The following is a 21,756-nucleotide window of genomic DNA, read 5'->3' on the forward strand; positions in this document are numbered from 1 at the left end:
GGTGGGGAGGAATGTGTTATTTTTTATTCAATTAATACAATATATCCTCATACCCAATAACAATAATTTAAGACAAAAAGAGTGAGACTATCACAATAAATATCCTGTCATCCACTTAGTCTCCAGGTTCAGCCCTACATACAAAATTCAAGGACCGTTCACAAAAAGGTAAACTAATGTGTCTACAAGCTGTGAAAATAATCACGCAGCTGCCAAAAACGCTATTTAGTCCAAAATCAATAAAGTTTCAGTTAAAGTAATTTAGGGAGCTGCATGACGATCAAAGCTCTCACATTACTTTGTGAGCCCAGTCCCCTTTTTCAAATGCTCACATGCTAGTGTGACTTTTAAATAACTACTCAATAGTAAAAAAGACTGGCCTTGATTTCTGTTGAAATGTAGCTCTAGCGAAAGTTCAGACAGGAAGACTATATTTTGCACACTTGTTTTATTGTTTATTCATGATGTCAAATCACTGCTTAACGCATGCTCACTCATAACTTCTCAAAATCATCACCTGGTCACATCTATCCAATAGCACTGCTCCACTCCCTCATTGTTAGCCTATCACATTGCTGCTGTCTCTTGTAAAAATGTCTTTCTCTTCCACTAGTTCATTCATGCCATCGTTACGAGCGACCCTCCACCTCCCCATCCGCCACCAAGCCTTCGCAGTTTCATCACCTCCTTCATCCCTTCAGCCTCAGATGACATCAATAGCCATCGTCCGGTCAACCCCAGGCTTCGCAGTTTGCCTCAGATGACGTCATTAACCATCTCCTCATCAACTCTAGTCTTCACAGTTCAATCAACTTCTTCAGCGCATCAACCCAGACGACATCATCCGCTAACACCTCCACCACCAGGGTCTGGACTCTAGGGAGGGATAGATCTTGTTGCCGCTCAGGGCAGACATCTTCAATCATCCTGTCTCCCTGTAGAGTTCAAGCGCCAAAGATTCTCTGACAATCATTCTATGTCACATATGTAAAATAAACCTTTCACCTTTCAATCATTTACTTGTCTCTCCTGATTGAACTGTTTACTATCCAACAAAGGAGGACCTAATAATACTGGTAACACACAGCTAGGCTAGTATTGCTAGTATTTCCTAGTTATGTGTATTATTACATTTTGAGTGTTTATTGCATGGCCTTGCGGAACAGCCTTTGCATTTCACTGCACATCTGTATGAGCATGTGACAAATAACAATCTTAACAATCAATATTCAATTATGTAAATGTGTTTGAATTAACCTTTTTAAAACCTTTGGTTGATTTTTCCTGCTGGCAGATCTCAAATGTCTGGGACTTCATTGGTTGCCATTTAAAACCCTGGTTTGCCTTGAACTTTAAAGTGGTTGTATATTAGAAATGTGAATATTTTAAACTTCAAGACAACTGGGGAGACTAACTTTGCTGAGTACACTCCAGAAAATCTACGAAAAAGAGTAATGGAGTCCTGCGATAGTTCAGACAGAATACTGTAGTCCTGTCCCCAAGCGGTCATCAGCTGATCTGAGAACCGCCCCAATGCCAACCAACCATTATCACAGTCTGACAACAAAGTGGTCTTTTTAAACCATTCTGCCTCTCACTCCTCCTGCATCACATCCTCCACCAGCTTCAGTCAGAACATTTTATATTCTAGGATGAGCTGTTTGCTTGTTATGTCTGCAAGATGTCAGTATCATTACATGCACTCTCAGGTTCTGTTCTGCATGTCCACATGGGGGGAAAAAGTTTGATCTCTGTGGCATGCTGCACTGATACTGCTGAGAGCTAAGAGCAGAACCAATACCTCCAAATACATCTGTAGAGTATTCCTGACTGAAATGAATTTTAAACCTCAAAATAACTCAAGATACTTTAATTGAATAAGTCTAAAGTCGTGTTCGATTCATTATTGGGGAAAAAAGAAGACATCCTGTTGCTTTGGAAACATTTTCAGGTGAGGTGAGTCAAACAGTCAAACTACAGAATATCTGCTGCGCTGTGTGTGCGCTTGAAATACATTTCGTGGTTGTTGCCAGCCCTGACATCCCATACCATCACATTGCGGGCTTTTGAACTGAGCACTGATAACAAGCTGAATGCTCCCGCTCTTCTTTGGCCCAGAGGATGTTGCGTCCAGGATTTCCAAACAGATTTTGACTCATTGGACCTCAGGACAGTTGTCCACTTTACCTCAGTCCATCTTAGGGCACAATCTGTACTGTGCCCAAACACTGTACACTTCCTTGACCTTGGCCCTGGAATGGTACGGTACGGTTGCTGATGCACGAGCACAAGCAAGGGTATGCAACGTACAGTAATGGTAAATGATAAATGGACTTGAGCTTATATAGCGCTTTTCTAGTCTCTAACTACTCAGAGCGCTTTTACACTGCATGTCACACCCACCCATTCACACACTGATGGTAGAGGCTGCTATGTAGTATCATCCATCAATAGTAACTAATCCCATTCATACACCGCCACCAAAGCAGCGGGAGCAGTTCGGGCTTAAGTGTCTTGCCCAAGGACACATCGGACATGTTGCACAGCTGGGGAACGAACCCTCAACCTTCTGGTTGAGAGGTGACGGCTCTACCAACTGACCGCACAGTCTGTTTGTCCTCCTTCAGTTGTACTCTTACAACAACACTTGGTCATTAGAAACAGTGTCCCTGAGTGGATGGGACCATGTGTTGTCCCCCATGTGGCGGTAGGGCTAACTCAGAAGAAACATGTTTGAGTGAAAAATAAACCGGCAGAAGCAAGCGCTTTCCTGTCCATGTGACCACAGAGCAAAGATTAACAAATCCAATGGGAGTTTGAACGCACTCTCTTTCAGGAAGCCATTACTCCACAATATATTTACAGAAGGTATATTTGATTTCTGCTAGATTAATAGTGAGAATGTCACATAATATTCCTTTAAATATTAACTTTTTCAGTCTTGTTGCCGCTCTCACGACTTAAATTAAACATGTTGTCGTCATCAAATTCAAACTGTGGATATATTTTTCTAAAAAACATCGACATTTCTCATTTAAGGTTTCACATGTTATCAAATATGGGGTTTATATATTATGTAGCTATAACAAAACTACTCAAAGTGCTTTCCCACCGCAGGTCACAATTACCCATTCACACTCTCATGGTAGAGGTCGCTATGTAATGTGACCATCAGAAGTAACTCATCCCATCCACACACATTCGTAAGTCACCACCAAAGCAGCGTGAGCAATTTGGGTTAAAGTTTTCTTGCCCAAGGACACATCAGACATGTGGCTACAGGAGCTGGGGATCAAACCCTCGACCTGGGGGTTGCGAGACATTCGACTCTACCAACTGAGCCACAGCCGCCCCATTGGGTTGTATTCTTTAAGCACAAACATAACACAAACAATATACAGTCAGTTTTAACTTAAATGCGATTTTTATTTTATTTCCACTGCCTTGCTGTAAGAGAAAACATCCTGATAATAAAAATAAAAGTACAGAGGAGCATCTTCTTTTAATAAACAATATTTATTTGATATGCAACAAACAATATGTTTGAAATACAAAGCTGATCTCTGGCTGCATGCATGCCTGTCCCTCTGGACTTTGTTTATTACAGGTCAAAAGGTCACACACACTCACTTTGCCAATAATATTTAAATGTATATACAGCATCCATACTGACGTCTTCCTCTCCTCTGCCATCTTTAGATTTTCCCACCATGCACATGGGAGGCTCCTAAATTATGAAATTGCCTTTTCCATCAAAAAGCAATTTGCTCTAATGAAAAAAGATTACAGATAAGGGCAATGAAATTGGTCATGCATTTCAATTACAGAAGTGACGGACTTGATATGTGTGGGTGTGTGTGTGTGTGTGTGTGTGTGTGTGTGTGTGTGTGTGTGTGTGTGTGTGTGTGTGTGTGTGTGTGTGTGTGTTTGGGCTGCTGAGTGAGTGGGAGATGAAATCTGAGCTCAGCTTCAGATTCATACATTCAAATGGTGATGCAGCCTTTCGAGTGGCAGATAGATCCGTGGGAGGAAAGTCAGTGCCTCTCAATTCACAAAGCAACAGTTTAATGATTTGTTTTCAGAAATCAATACACAATGGATTTGCCGGCTGTCATTTTGCTAAATCAAACAACGTTCACTTCAGGAGTGCTCAGTTTAGCATTTGTTCTTTCTGGCATGCATTCATTTCATTTTCTTGTACGTTCAAACTTTAAAGGTCAATTCCAGTACTCCCCCCCCCCACCCCACCCAGTACCAATTCCAGCAGTAACTCCGTCTGTAGAGACTTTGTTTGGGAAATGGAGAGTCACCAGTACAAGTCCTGATGCAGTCCAAATTAAGAAGGTTGGTCTGGTTCCTGGGAAGTGCCAGGTCACTTCCTGAGTACTTCCGGGCTGCAATTGAACAAGGCACTGGACCCCCATCAGCTCTGGCACGCTCTCTGTGTAGCAGCCCCACTCTGAGATTAAAGCATGTTCACAGGTCCTGTTTGTGCATGTATGTAATTCGGGCCTATGGGTGAGCTGCATGCTTCTCTTTAACAGAGTGTAAAACATGTTTTAACCTCGGGGGTTGCAATTCAATATTTTTGGTTTTGATACAGATTTTTTTAGAATTGCATCAGATTGTTTCAGTTAGCAGCAATAATCGATTTCCACCTCAAGCATGACAAGTATGTCCTCCTACAACATGATCAGTTGCTTTTGAAAGTACATTACAAATGATCTGTTCCTTATTAATATCTTGACATCTTGTTTTTTTTTTATTGAGAAAAAGCCTTCACATCACTCTCTTCAAGGCCATGTAGCCGTTACCAGCAGCCACGTTTTCCTGCAGGACTCAGGACTGTAGATTAACATCTGGGTTACTTTGTACCAAGAAACAAAGGAACTGATCAATGATTTAAGTCTCCCTCTCAGACAGGCTCTGGAAGACAGGATATTATGCACTTTTACAACACCTGGAATAGACAATCTAGCGGAAACAGAACACTCTGCTATCTACGAATTGACCCCAAAGACATGAACTATGACCTTAACCAGTCTCTGCAAAGTCGTAAAATTGACCATCTGTTGAAGGACTGCTGAAGAACTGAATTAAACCACAGCGTTCAATTCTGCATCAAATGAACATTTATGTCTTTCTTCATCTAGATATTTGTTATTGTCACATTGAATGTATTATAATCATCTTTTTAAACTCAAAATCTGATTTTCAGAATAGGAATAAGAGTTATATTAGTTTAATAGGAATTTGACGTGGAGCACTATTGCCATCTAGTGTTACAATATCCATGAATACCTAACCTTCATAATTATACATTTTGACGTCTTATAAAGCATACTCTTTGATATTAGCGATAGAAGGTGTTATTTAAAGACAGCTGAACCGACGTGCAATCTCCATCCCAGCTGCACACTCCAACTCAGGTGTCAAAGCATCTAATCTGGCCCGTGGACCTCTCTGGGCCTGAAAAGAACCACTTGCCAGAGACTGAAACGCGGGACCAGCCGGCGGAGTTCAATTGAACACATCTCACAGTAAGACTGCTGGTGGCAAGGGGTGTTGGAAGATTAAGTTTTGAGTCGTGTCTATTCAGAGCCCTCCTTTAAATCCAAATAGAATCCCAAAATTCCTTTATCAACTTTTTCTTTTTGACCATTTTCTGATTAAGTCATTCAAACAATACCACGTCTTATCTCATTACGAAATATATAATGTCACCATACATTATAACTGCATTATCCTGATCATAATAATCATATTCTTTATCTGTTTCATCTATACATTATTGTTTACCCCTTTTTGTATTAAATTTTACACATAAAATTCAGGACTTTGTCTGTGTTTTCTTGTTTAACATTTCCAGAACTTACTTCTTTCAAGATATGAAACTGACTGATTAATTAATTAACTTATACCATTAAAGTTATTTCCTTCCTTTAACAGGAAGTGGTGCCCCCCCCCCCTTTTAAATCTGAGGTTAAATAAAGACATAACATCTTAATAACTTAATTACGCTACAGCCACCTGACTCCATTGACCGAAACAGTCATTTAATATAGCAAAAACTTAACTTACCAAACTTCCTCCACCCTGATTGTTTTTTTGTTTTTTTTCTGTTATTGTGTTTCTCTGTTGTTTTAAAGAGTTCATTAGGATAAAACTGCTGATTCATTCGTGTAATTTAGACAGTGTGCAAGGCTTTGCTGGTGTTTTTTAAGTGATTAGAAACATTTCCCAATATCAATTCCTAGGACTCTGTTGTCATGGTTAAGAACAAGGTATTGATAAAGTTTCATTTTACCAGAATTGTATAAAAGTAAAAAAAAAAAGAAAAAAAAAAAAGGTTAAAATAGAATGATAATCAATCTTCCATTTAAGATGTGTATGCCTTTATTGTAGAGACAGGACAGTAGATGATGTCAGAAATATGAGAGAGAGAGAGAGTGAGAGAGAGTGAGAGAGAGTAGGGAATGGAGCCACATGTCAGATTTGAACCCGTAACATGCTTCAAGGGATACAGTCTATGTACACAGGGCGCACAATCTAACCGCTAGTTCACCGGTGATCTGTCAATCTACTTCCTGATGATCTCATTTTTTTTTTATAATTCATAAAGAGGCATCCGCATTCTGCTCTGTTTCATAACCAATAAAGAAGTCCTCACAGCAGCTTTAAGCAGAATTATTCTTTCAAAACTTTTGAACCTGTTCAGTTTTCTCTGAACCACTTCCTGATATTCAGACAAAGAATACAAAGAACATTGAATCTTTTATATCACATCTATTACTTTCCATCCTGGCTGTGTAGCAAAAGGTAAGAGGAAAAGCTGATTAGCTCCTGGCAGGATGTACGGCTCAGTTTTGTCTCAGCAGTGCTGACTCTGGACCCTGGAGACCCCCCTTCCGCATTCTCATTTCCAAACCTTACAGCCAAAAACAAGCCATCTAATTAGTGCCCTGATGTAACCATTGCACTCCTCTCTTTCTTACTTCTTTATTACAGAACCACAAACACCAACTTTGTTTGATGTGCAAACAGTCTGCTCTCCTCTGGCAGATGCTCTGGTTCAGCTGAACAAAAAAAAAATCCTGATTACACAGGCATCAAAGAGGCTTGTGTTGTTTGTCACTTTTTATGCCAGTGCAGTTTGCTTAACAGAGAGCACCTGTTGGGCACCCCACACAACTGTTTTAGACTCTCCTTGGTTTACCAGGCAAACAGCAAACCAACACTTGTTGCAGCAATGGAAGTCGGTATAAGCAAACTGGTTCAGATATAACTGATTCTACCCAACCTAAAACAAAATGTGGTAAAAACGGGATATATATCGGAGATGCTTTTGAAAAATGGAGAGAGGTTAGAACCCAGAACGGTTTCAATACTGTTGCAGAGATGGCTAAACATTGAAGCTTCAGTATCCAAGACATGTCAACTTGCGTGAGTGTCGACCCTAGGAAGGAAAGGGTGGAGGGAGACTCTCTTCAATGTTTTGAATTTGGACTGCAGTACCCATCTTAAAGGCTAGGTGTCAGAGTTGCATATCTCTCCTTTAATTAAAAAAGCAAAAACGTCTGATACAAACTGAGTCTGTCTTTTACAAATGATCCACATAAGATAGCTACTAGAAGTGAAGAGGCAGAATCCTCTTCTATAGAAGTGAAGAGGCAGAATCCAGAATGTTGTGTATTTGTTTACGAGTCAACATTGTTTTCTTGCAGTCACAGATTATTTATTTTTTTAAATTTAAGCCCATGGCGTTTCCTTTCCTCTCCCTCTCCCTCTCCAGGCCTAAACCCAAGGGAAGAATTATTCTCCTCGTGCAGTGCTGGACGTTTATGACCGAAGTCCCTCTCGGACACGATCAATACTTGATGTATGGAAATATCTGCAGAGGGTTGGGATGGAACAGGCATGAAAAAGAGTCTCTCCCAGGTGTACTGCAAGAGAGGACATGATGTTTGATGTTGATGAGAGCTTCGGGCCGAGTGCAGAAAACAATGTGACAAGCATGGTGGTATCCATGTATGTGTTGTGAACAAGTGACAGCTTCCCCTCTGGCCCCACCTGTCCTTATATGGTAACTACTGGCTCAATAGAACCAATTACAGACCTGTGGTTTGAAGGAGGGCGGTTATACATTATATATATTAGATTTGTGCAGGGCAATTGAATTACGAAAAGAGTACAAGCCCTCAAACTTACCCAAATGGTGTTCATTAGGTGATACTGAAACTGTAGTGAAGTCATCACCTGATGATAGCTATCCTTTGAGTGGATGGCCTGAGCAGGGGCGTGCACAGGGGCATGGTCTCAATTGAAGGCGTGAATAATTACAATTCACTCATGTATTTGCACACAAACTGTCATGGGGAAATGAACGTTCAATATCTTGATGCTAAAGTTAAACTTTAGACACCCTTTGGTTTGGGGGGAGGGGATTTCTCAGACTGACCAACGAGAGCATGATAGAAAAAGTTTGAGAACCACTGTCCTAAGGCAAGACCGAAGTTGCCTGTTTACAGTATTTTTTAATGTAATATTATTTTATAAAATTAATTAAAATAAATAAATATAAACTACAGTAATTCCATCTCTCCTCCTTGCTGTATCCTGTCTTCCCCTACCCATTTACATTGTGTGGGGAGCACAATGAAGCTTAAATAAGCTTAAATAATACATTTTACTCCAATAAAGAATAAAAAATTGAGTATCCTTGAAGCCTTCAAGAAGCAGCAAACTAAAAGCCAAAGAGATGCAGCAAACTGTTCAAACCAACAAGAACCTGTATCAGCTTCTAATGAGGGAGACAGAAAACAAATGTGCAAAGGCAGTAATGTAGTTCAACCCCCATTGCTCATCAGGAGTGGTGGCAGGTTTTCTTCGAAAAATATCCCCTTGGGTTGTAACTACTGTACACCTCAACAACACAAATGACACCTTTAACTAAGGCTGTCAGCATTGCATATTGATACCACACAATTATCACTTAGCTAGCACTTGCAATATATAAAATATATTTTATGTTCATGATCAAAACTAATGAAAAAAATAAAAAAATAAAAATTATATTTATTAAAAAATATATTTGATAGGATAGGTGCATAATGGATGAATGAGTCCATCAAAATTGTACAAATGCATTGGCAACATTTCGGAAAGTTGCCAGTGATGTGTGTGATTTAGAGAGCTTGCAAGAAGAAGAAGTTTTGGTGATCAAAAACAGAAATGACAAAATATTTTTGGTTCCTTCGACTGGTATATTTGTTCTTGTTGTGTCAAAACAGGTATCCATGTCTTTGATTTTTATTACAACAGTATTGAGGTTAAAAAGTTATGGTATTGGGACGCCATTGGCGTGGTTAGTGTGCGTGCCCCGTGTGTGGCGGCTGTGGGTTCGTGTTTGGTCTTGAGCCTGCTCCTAAAACCAAGGGTCAAACAACACAAACTGCCACCCTGGTGTTTAGCAGCAACATTATCCCAACAGCCACTTAAATTGTCATAGCCTTGTGTTAATGTTGGTGCAACACTGCCATGAAACCAGCAGGTACTGTGTAGAAACTGGAAATTGATTCTGACAGCTTTATTAGGACAGCTGTGGCTCCACCGCTAATAGAGTGATGGGAAGTTCAATCCCCAGCTCCTATAATGCAGTTAGCAAAGTTTCCTTAGGCAAGATATTGATCCCCAAAATGCTGCTGAAGGCAGAGCCATCTATCTGAGAGTGTGTTTGAGTTACATTAGATTCAGAAAGGCAGGTTGGTAGTACCCTGTGTGAAAGCCTCCCCTGCCAGGGTGGGAGCATGTGTGTGTGGAGCGTGTGTGGTAGAGCACTCTGAGTTGTCACTACAAGACACTACAATTGTGTCCATTAATCTTCTAAAGCTTCTTTAAGCTTTTGCTTGTAATCAAAACAAACAAGCATATTAGTTTAATTATAGAACATCGCTGTAAAGAACATGAAAAGTACATGAGTAAATGTAATTCGTTACTCTAGACTGAAGGGGTGTCTTTCAACCAGAAGGTTGGGGGTTCGTTCCCCAGCTTCTTCAGCCACATGTCAGATGTGTCCTTGGGTAAGACATCCCATGTTGCTGCGTTATCAGTGAATGTGAATGTGTGTGAAAGAGAATAGTTACTTCTGATGGACACTTAACAGCAGCAATGGACACTTAACAGTTGCCACACTCTGGTGGCAACCACTGCCACCAGAGTGTGAAGTTGTAGGTGTGACCTGTAGTGTAAAAGCACTTTGTAGTCAGAAGACTAGAAAAGTGCTATACAAGCTCAAGTCAATTTAACATTTACAATATAATCTTCCCTCTCCCCTCCCAGCTAATCATTAATATGTAGACAGAAGCTTTGTCAGAATGAGAGCACACCGGTCCGAAAAAGGAGATGCTGACGGCTCAACTCCACAATCAGACTCAAAACAAGAGCAAACTGCACAAAGCTGGAGAATGTTGTGGGCATGTGTGAGCTTGTATGATATTAATTAATTAATTACTTTGTAAATTGGACCTTGAGTGGCAAATATTGCGTATGTATTGGAGCTGTTATCAGCAATCTATTGTTCGTGATTTTTAGTTGGCACAATCAGGAACCAACAAAAGTCAGGGACTCATGTCTTCAATGTACTGACAATGCAGGCAGAGAATCTTTATCAGGTTCAACAAATTAAATGCATCTGGAGATTTGAGCTTTTGTTTTCCTTTCAGGCAACTTCACATCTTTAGCAGCAGCAGCAGCAGCAGACATCTGTCAGGTTTAAAATCAGGGGGGAGCATTAGTGCAGCTTCCATTAGGATCACAGAGGGTTATACTGAGTGTTCTCTATCTTTCCATCTAATTCTTTATACAGCCAAACAAATTGTTTCAATTTCAGTTTCAATGGGGTGGAAATGGTTAGACTGCAACAATAATGTGAGAGGACAGAGTTTAAGCATGGTGACTTTAATTTGACCTCGTTCAGAGAGACCCGAGAGACATCAATAGCAATTACCGGTGACAGGGCATTGCAGCAGGTCAGGAAGGTCTAAATCATAAAAGCCCTCTGCAGCGTTACTAAAGTGAACACAGTAATTGCAGATCAGAACACATAACACATATCTACTGAGATGCCAGAGCAAATGGTCAGCGGAGTCACTGTGTCAAAGATCAGCGCTTCGACTTCAATTATGGACTTTAACTACATTCATGTTTATTCTCCTCTGTCTGCAGGGCAGTGCACTCAGTGTCCCCATCACCAACGTCTCACAGGTGTGCAAATCCAACAAGAGGAAGCAATAAAGGTATCAACATATTTCTGACAGTAAAATGTTGCAGCCAGACATTCCTTGCTCACTTCAATCATAATGAAAAGAGAGATGTGTTTGCTCTTGGACATAAATTGATCCATCCTCCTCTGCAGTCTAACTGTCAAAAAGTCACAGGACTCTCTGAGAGATGTTGATGATGAGATGATGTCATATTCCAGATGTATTGATTGTATTCCTCCGGGTGTTTCAAACAAAGAGGTTGACAGATCGTCTTACAGACCTTAAACGCCTCTTTTAGGTTCTGCACAATACTTGAAAAAACAGACACTGACACTTTGTGTGTGATATATATATGGATAAAATATAATTTAGCAGTGCAAGCTTTCTGATGATTTCTTTGTTGTGTGTTATGTTTTATGAATGAGACTTCTCCTGGTGTCTGAAAGGCGCTGTATGAATACACTTTGCCTTTTCTTTGGTTCTCTGCCGGAAAAAGGTGGATTGCTCTCTCCGGGTGGGGAGTGAGTCCTTGCCCCAAGTGGAGGAGTTCAAGTATCTCAGAGTCTTGTTCACGAGTGAGGGTAGGATGGAGCGTGAGATTGTGCCGGACCGTTGTGGAGAAGAGGGAGCTGAGCCTGAAGGCAAAGCTCTCGATTAACCGGTTGATCTACGTTCCAACCCTCACCTATGCTCATGAGCTATGGGTAGTGACCGAAAGAATGAAATCGCGGATACAAGCGGCCGAAATGAGCTTCTTCCGGAGTGTGGCTGGGCTCAGCCTTAGAGATAGGGTGGGGAGCTTGGAGTAGAGCCGCTGCTCCTTCCGCATCGAAAGGAGCCAGTTGAGGTGGTTTGGGCATCTGTTAAGAATGCCTCCTGGACGCCTCCCTTTAGAGGTTTTCCAGGCACGACCAACTGGGAGGAGTCCCCCGGGGCAGACCCAGAATGCGCTGGAGGGATTATATATCCCGTCTAGCCTGGGAACGCCTCAGAATGTCCTCAGGAGGAGCTGGAAAACGTTGCTGGGGAGATGGAAGTCTGGGTTGACTTATTGCGCCTGCTACCACCGCGACCCGACCTCGGATAAGCGGAAGAAAATGGATGGAGGATGGATGCCTTTTCTTTTGATTTACTTTAAATATGAGAGGCTGCTTCCTATAATTAAAAAAATTCCCATGTGCACAGGATTGTCACTACAGCAAATACTGTGGGAAATTGAAGCAGAGAATCGAATAAATGCATTATTTGACAGGACAGAAGAACATCTTCAGAGGAAACTGAATTACACTCGTAGCTTCTGAAATATGGACTGCGACAAATCAGAATTCATTATCATCGACCCTAAATCCCTCATCAAATCCACCTATAACTTCTTGTTCGCCATCGATGGCTCCACCCCATCGCCCCAAGTCCGTAACCTTGGTCTCATCTTTGATCAAAACCCCTCCTTCGACCAACACATCAAACACCAAAACAGCCTTTCAAACATTGCCCATCATCACCTACAAAGCCCTCCAAAACCTGCCCCCCCCCCCCCCCCCCCCCCCCACGTGTCTGAGCTCCTCCACCCGCACACTCCCACCCACACTCTCAGGTCTGCTGACACAAACTACCAGTCTCTCTCCCCCCCCCCCCCCCCACAGCACCAACCATGCACTCCCAAAAAACATCAGAGACTCCCCCACACTGTCCACCTTCAACAAATCCCTAAAAACTCACCTCCTCAACATCACCTACAACCACAAACAAACTCAACTCTCATCCTCCTTCTCTTACATTAATTCTTCTTTGGTTCGTTTTTACTGTTGTTTTATTGTTATTATATGAGAGAGTCTTTGAGTACTTAGAAAAGCACTATAAAAATTGAATGCATTATTATTACTATTATTATATGCTGTTGTGTGTCATGCATAATGGTGCACAGCAGATGCCAGATGTCATTATGTGTGACATAATGACACCAATTTAAGTCATCTGGGGGTTGACAGAGACAGAACCTCTGCAGCGCTTCTAAAACGTAAGTCTTAAAGTTTTATGTTTCGTAACTAGGATATTGGAATGAGAAATAGATATTTCACAAGGTTTGGTCAAACAGTTATTTGTTTGATACAAGACATTTCAGGTTTTTATGAATTTCTTTTAAAGTGTCATTATGGCAAGGAGTGAGCAGTTGATCTCTACGACTGACCGACATATCTCTGTCTGTCCCTGCAGGACTTCTTTGGTGAGGACCCAGGGTCTCTGTGGGTGGCCAGCTTGGCAGACGGAGGACGCGCTCACCATTGCCTGGCATCAGGCCAGTCTGTGCAGCCCACGGGTGGAGGCCACTGGTGCCTGCAGTGGTGGATCATCTGGAACATAAATAAAATGACATAAATAACTCATTATTTATTCGTTTGATGTGGACACAAAAAAACAGTAGTCTTGATTATTAGATATTTACCATTATCCGCCGGAGCTAGTTGCGCCATGATCTGGGCAACCATAGCTCCTCGGTCAGGGACAATTTCAGGCTCGGGACTGGCTGGCCTCCTGAAGGCCGGGTCCAGCTTTTTAAGAGCCACAACACTTTTTTTTGTAATGATCTAAGGGTCTGTCAATTTTTTTTAACCTGAATGTACAAATTGTGATTATATTATAGCCTAGATAAGTTACATACAAGGCATGTGTTAATTAAATATTCAAACCTCAGCTGGAGTTCATTTTTCCACACCAACGCTGTTGACTGCAGCAGTGATTTCCTCCCAGATGTGTTTTATTCAAATCCTTAACCCCACTTTTCAGGCTGCCAAACAACACAATTATATTCCTCTCCAGGTGATAGCAGTTTCTCTTCTTTGCCGTATTACTTACTTCCATGTTGGAAGCTCTGGGGGTTATGCCAGCTGAGTATATAGGGGTGTGGTTTTTAAATGACGATTGTTTGTGGCTGCAACATGTATCAACACCTGGTCATTCGTGCGCTGTGATTGGGCATATAGGCACATTTCATTGATCACCATGGGCCATGTCGTAAGATGATTTCTGCACCCGGATCTGTGCTCGATTCTACACCACATTGATAAGTGAGGGCATTTGTGATTGCAATGCTCAGAATACATATTGTGGAGCTCCTTCCCTTTTTCATCAGTGGGAAGTTTTGTTTCCCTTCATTCAATCCCGCTTCTGTCACTTCTCATGGGAACCTTTATACATTTCCTTCCATCATTGGTTGTGGAGAGAGATACAGTAAGTCAACAGAGATGAACACTTTGCCTTTAGATTTGATATGACCATAAATCAGATGACCTTGTTTGGTGGAGACCGTAATGACACTTTGATGCTCTTTTCTGTAAATCATCTCCATGCCAACAGTCGTAGATCAAACCCTTTAAACCCAGCCATTGGAGCAAAGTAATTAGTTCCCTCTGACAAATTATTGCCGCATTCAAATGGATTCATGATTGCTGATGATTGCACTGAATAGAACTATATTAACTATGGACAGCTGTTGTTGGTGAACTCTCCAAACCTCATGTAATTACACTCTCCTGCTTCTGTACACTGAAGTGATATCCTATTTGCTGTTTACTGTCTCCCTGAATCCATTTGAAGCAGCATAAATCTTATAAATTATAAAATAAACAGGCCTTGTGCGAGTAGGACAACAAGCAGTACACAGAGTGTTGACATATTGTCACCTTGAAAATTCATGTTGAGCAGAGTGCCCTGACATTAGAGCGGTTGCTTTGCATGCCACAAGACAATTGTTCGAAATCCACCTTTGTACCACTTCATACCACTCTCCAGGGGCGTTGCCAGAATTTCTGGGCCCCATGAATAGATATCATAAGTATAAGTAGACAGTTTTGGAAACGGGGGTTTGATTTTCATATAACTCGCTTGTTTTTATTATGTTGAGCTGTAAAGTTGTGGAATTTTGAGTGACAGGTGTATTCTGCCGGCTGTTTGCTAAATCTCCCCCAGAGAGATCACCCCAGACATTAGTGATGAGAAGAACGGTTATTTTAAGTTGCAAGGTGCGTTGTAATAACCTACAGCTTTCTTACTGGAGATCCTGGCATGCCAGCCACATTCCACAAGCTTTCTTGGATTTCTTTGTCTAATAATGATGAAGTAGCATTGAGCCACCAATACAAATGGAATCTCATTCTATGGCTTACAGTACATCAATGTGAATACTTCCACAACACAACAGAATACATGTACCTCAGTACTTTAGTGAGCTGCTTTGTTATATGTTAAGGGATAAGGAATAGATAACTCTAAATGCATAATTATGTAGTGTTCTCACCATAGAGTCTTTGGGCCAGTATTGATTGCCAAAAGCTGCACCTTTCCATTGGCTAAAATGATTTTCATCATAATTATTAATTCCTGAAGTCAAACAAGAGAGGTCAAGTTACAATGTGCAAATACGCAAGGCCAATGGCGGTGAGCTAAATATGCAAGAGTAGTCTTACAAGTTACTGTTTATAACACAGGGCGTTTATTCTTTGAGGACTGGCCACTTTAAAAATAAATGAACAGTATTAACACTTCTCTAGGCAACACTACACAACTGCTTATCCCTTTTCTGTAAAAAAAAAAGAAATGGATAAGAAAGAAAAGAGGTTTCTTGATTATGATATGGTAAACAGAGGAGGGAGAAAGGATTTAGTTCAGAGGTGTTTTGAGATAAGCTTATAATTCTGGAGAAAGAAGACGGTGAGTGGCTATATGTTGATTTGACGTGACAAACAATACTGTAGTCCATCCAGGCTAGTAGATCAGTAGAATGGATCAGGGATGGAAAGGAGAGATAAAAGATGAAGGATGGGGGCGTATCCTCAGGGACTCAGGGAAGATTCTGTGGTGGTGTCTGAGGAAACAAAGCCAACAAAGCAGAGCTTGGAGGGATTTGGAAGGTCCCGGCTCAGCAGCATTTTCTGCTGCTTTGGATCTCAGTCAGGTTTCCTTTAGGATTCAGTGATTTTAGAAGCCCTATTGATCTCGTAGCTTATCTGCTGCTGTAAAGAATGACTGTTGCTATCTATTTTGAAAAATCATCCAACCAAATTTGTATTTACACCTCTTCTGTTTATCCTTACTAAGTATGTAAGGGCCCTCTGACATTATGACTGGGCTCGCAGAATGTTAATTAATCAATGTTTATTTGCTGACTGGAGACCATAAGACACATGGCGTCCCCTTCTGCCGGCGGCACATGGTGCTTTTGTTTGAAATCACTTAATTTTGGTAACTGAAGCATACAGTTCTTCTCAGGTCATGACTGATTCCTGTGGTTTTCTTCTTAATTACACAGCAGTCTCGTCTGGGTCCTTGGAAGCTTCCTGCAGTTTAAAAAGTACTTTAAATTTATCCTTTCCTGACGTGAAAATCAGTCGCACGCAGGCTGCTGGACGAGATCCCTGACAGCAGCTGGAGTCGATGTGATTAACCGTCCTCTCACTGGCAGGTCTCTACTTTGTTCCAGCAACATACTGGATGTATGGGGCAGGCTTCCTGATGGTAATGTGCTCCCTGCTGATAAATGATGGAGAACCTCCCAGGGCTGCTGCTCGCTGTGACTGGCTCAGTTCAGCTGCCTTTTTTTTTCTATAAAAGGTTTTATTCCAGTGTGACAACTACTGAAGTAAGTCCAAGGTCAAATGCTCTATCCAGGCTTCAGCAAGGAAAAGAAGAGACATTTTCATGACATTTTGAGCTGACATTTAATGGTTGTTGATCTTAGTCAATTCTTTCATTATACATAAGACTTTGTTGTCAAGCTGTCCAGGGTGATTTTAAATGCACAAGCTGACTTCAGGGGTTTATTCAGAGCCTGTCTATCATATCTGCAGCCTAATGACGGTTGGCTTTGATGACAGCAGTTCTTGTGCTGAAACAAAACTTCAGTCCTGCACCAAACGATCACTGAAGCAATTTCAATGTCGTTTAAATATCGAATGGTGAAATCAAATCATACGTTTTTGGCTAAAGTTGGTCTTAACCTTGACATCTCAATGGTTTAGTGCTAGTGGTCATTCATCGCCTGTTGATGCTCTGGTAAAATCTACATTTTTGTATTATCTTAAGTTCTAGTTTTGGCTCATGTAAATGAAGTTTAATCAAGTGAACTTTGTCAATTAGCAAAAGGTGTGTTCTCTGTCTTTCATGGCCATCCTTTACAAATCTATCAAGATATAGGGGGATGCACCTCTCCAAAAAATCTTTCATGATTTCGTACAGAAATCACAGAATAGTGGGAGAGAGACAGATGTCTGGGGGCAAAGAGTTCCATAGTTTTGGTCCTGCAATAGAAAAGGCCCGATCCCCATTGCACCTTGTCCTCGATTTAGGCAGTGACAGAAAGTTTTGTGCAGATGACCTAAGATCTCTCACCGGTTTATATGGGGATAGGAGTTCTGAGAGGTAGGCGGGGGCAAGTCCATTTAATGCCTCAAACACAGTCAGAAGTATTTTTAAATCAATCCTGAGCTTGACTGGCAGCCAGTGTAAGGAGGCAAGAACTGGGGTGATATGATCTCTCCTTTTTGACCGTGTTAGGACTCTGGCTGCTGAATTTTGTCTGAGTTGAAGGCGGGATAGAGATGACTGAGTGATACCAAAATAAAGTGAATTACAGTAATCGATGCGAGTGGAAATGAATGCGTGAATAACGTTCTCCAGGTCGGAATAACATAGGATCGGTCTTAATTTGGATATTTGGATATTAATATAGTGTAACCTTCATGGTTGTTGTCGAGCAGCTTTGCTATCAATAGTAAATAACAGTCCCTCACTACTAAAGGGCCTATTTACTCTTTAATAGTGGGAAAAGCAACACTCCAAACAAACACTATATAGGCTAATGAGAGCCAGGCTTTTCTCCATGGATTTCAGAATTGATTACAAAGTATCCCCTTAGTCTCAGGTTCAGCAAAACTCTTTCATTCAAAGGTCCATCAATATTATTTTCTTTCATTTTCCTTGTATCATTTAATTATAAAATGTGCACGTCTAGTTTTTGAACAAACAAAAAGAAAACTGTTCAAGCATACATAATAAGTGAAAGTTGAAAGAGAGCTTTGAGGCTGGTGTTGTTTCTCTCCTTTCTGCTCAGATATAATTGCACAGGAGGTCACAGTGTTTTCCATTAGGAGGCCTTGAGGTGATGGCGAGTCGATGGTGCCTCAGCCGTTGGGCAGGCAGTCTGTCTGTTATTCACACGCACTAGCATTGCAAGAAAACTACTTTGCTAAAGTATGAGAGAGCAATAATAACCTGTCAGTCTTGTCAGGAGCTGCTATTAGGTTAATACAAAACATTGAAGGCAGAATCATCAGACCGGAACAGTCGGTGATGAGGGTGGCAGGCAGGTGTATTAACCTCCGATTCCCAAAGTCACACATATAAAAAAATATATAAAAAGTTTAGTTTTTTCTCCATATTTTTTGTCCCCAATATATTGCTGAATTAAACAAGAATGAATGGAAGGTTATTACTTGACTCTTCGGACAAGTATTTGCGTGTCATTTTCACAGTTCCAGCTAACTTTGAACCAACTTGGAGGTCAAGTATGTTCACACAGAAAGCAAAGCAAATACTCATACTTGTGTTACTGGTAGAGGCTGTGAACACATTATCATTTATGGTTAATCATATGTTGAATGATAGCCGAGAATGTTAGCCTCTTGTGATTTGTCCACAAAATAAACAACAACATGTCTGGGTTTGAAACATCCCCTGGAGGTACACATAACTTGGTCGATTTTATCCCATTTTTTTCTGGAACTCTGTGGATTAACATGTCAGCGCTCCAAGTTTCTTAAATGACCAATATGTAAGATATCTACCAAATTAAATCACAAAATGACCTTATTATGTCATCTACATTAATGAAACATGCTATGTTGAAGTGTCGTCTTCTCTGACAACAATGCAGCAGTCAGTACTTGTTCTTAGTTTCGATTCCAGTCTAGAACGGTCTGTATTTGTTTTGACTGGAGCAGCTAGACAGTTTTAGGGCACCCTGACAAAGCTGTTTCAGATAATTAATTCTGCCCAACCTGAAAAGCCTTGGCATTTTTCTAATAAGCTCTATAATAGTGGATAATGTAATACTGGAACCTCCTCACTGTGAGGCGACCAGAGCCGTCGCATGGACTGTGCGAACTGTGCAACCGCACAGGGCCTCGCGCCACTAGGGGGCCTCGCACCTGCAATCCTGCTGTTTTAAAAAAAAAAAAAAATACATTAGTTATATATGATTTTGTCTGTCTCTGTCAAGGTCACATAAAAACAAACAAATTAATAAAAAAAACAAATCCAACAAATTAAGCGGGTTTTTCCATTGTCGCTATGTCATTACGTAATGCGTCCTCACTGAAGAAGGAAGAGGAGGAAAGCTAACATTTCGGCTGCAAGAGAACGCGACCGATTTCGCAAGCACGAATCGGGTTCTGAGAAAAGGAAAAAAAAAAAAAAAAGAGGGAAGAATTTCACTGCGGGGATCACTGGATAAATTTATCAGCACTTCCAGAGTTGCGGTGGCTAGCCCAAAGCTAGCGGGTCTGAATATGCTAATGTGGTGGCAACAACTAGCATGACACTGTGGCAGAGCCTAGCAGGCTTCAACTACAGCAGGATGGAAACGTGGGCACTGAGGACAAGGATGACCATTAAGTCCAAAGTGAGGGATGAGGAAAATAAGAAGCTGTGGTTGTCAAATATAAAGAATAGAGGCTTGTGCCATTTTGATACTGATCCGATTCAGTTGAGCTGGACCACACGATCAATTCTCTTTTTTTTTCTATTACAATTTATCAGAGTTTGCCCTGGAAGAGGAGGTCCAGCTAACGCCTGATGAAGAGCATTGCTCCGACAGTGAAGTATCGGCGCAACCTTAACGATCCCAGAAATTGGCCCGTGCATCTGGATACCAAAACAGTGGAGTTACTTGTGGAAAAAGGCCCGGTTAAGGTCTCCAACTTTGATTTCCCCGTGAATCAAGTAAAACGACACTCCCATAATGCAAGAGTTTGGCAACATGTTTGGATTTCTTTTTGATCTGACCAAACTGCGTGAAATGGAGGAGACTGACCTGCAAAGACAATGCACAAGACTGAGTGATGCTCTGAGCACGTCCGAATCTCAGGATATAAATGCACCGGACCTCTTCGAGGAGTTGAGGATACTTCGAGAGATAATCCAAAAGGGAACAACTACAGCACTGAAAACACTTTGTTACCGCAAAGGGATTGAAGGAACTTTCCCTAAATGTGAGATTGCGCTCAGGATCCTATTGACTTTTCCAGTAACGGTGGCATCGGGCGAGCGAAGCTTTTCAAAGTTGAAACTAATAAAAAACTATTTGCGCACCTTCATGTCACAGGACAGACTGTACGGGCTTGCCCTGCTATCAATCGAAAAGGACATTGCATCCAAAATGGATTATAAAGATCTTATTGCTGAGTTTGTGGCCAAGAAGGCAAGAAAGTGACTCTGACATGATCAGTTTCTGCGCAATTTACGCATGGTGAGTCGATCTCATTTGTTAGAGTTACAGTGCAGTATATAATGAGTTGTGTATAGTTATGAAAATGAACGTATATTATGAATGAAAGGTGGCCTAACCTACTTGTTTAAAATGTCAAGATACCAAAAACAAAGTGACTGAACTGACTTGATGTAAACCCACTTGTTGCACAGTTGATTTTTTTCCCCTTTGAAATAAATAGCAAACAGTCATAGCTGAGACTATGTGTATGATTATGCTGTATTATTCTACTTGATAAAAACGTATTGCTGCGGGATTATGCATGCAGTAGAACTAGATTAGCTGTGTCTGTGTGACTGTTATTCATGCACAATTGCTCATCCATGTCAAAGAGCAGGGCCTCCCATTTGAAGTTCGTACATGGCCTCGCACCCTGCCTGCGACGGCCCTGGAGGCGACAGCACTAAACACTGCACCACCCTGCAGCCATATTAAATCACTCTAAACTCATAATCTGGCTGGTACCAGGTTGTGATCAAGGTTACAGATTTCAGTCAGCTATAAAGTCCCGAAATTTTTATTATTTATTACCTGGGAATGTTCACTGCAGGCAGTATCATAAGCTTAAAGGATATGTTTACTGACATTTTTTGCATGTTAATGTTGCGTTTGGAATGCCATGGGACAAAGCCGTGCAGTTACAGTTATACACATATACCTAATGCCCCCTCAAATGAGTTTTTATGTGTGATCATGTAGGCTAAAATCTATTCAGTAAATGAATCTGACTGGGTTTGGCCAAATACTAAACTCATCTCCACATATTTTTCTTCGGTGAAAGATGGTTTATTATTTAGTGTTAATTTGAGCATGAGTTCGGTGTAAACAGTAGAATTAGACTTGTACAAAGACTATGTACAAAGTAAACAGAAAGGAGAATAAAAACACTGAATAGATGCTAAAAATAAAATGTGCTGTGTTAGAACCAGGACACATTCGTCCAGGACTAAATGA

The sequence above is a fragment of the Labrus bergylta genome, chromosome 19 (assembly GCF_963930695.1).
Source record: "Labrus bergylta chromosome 19, fLabBer1.1, whole genome shotgun sequence".
NCBI classification, from domain to species: Eukaryota; Metazoa; Chordata; class Actinopteri; order Labriformes; family Labridae; genus Labrus; species Labrus bergylta.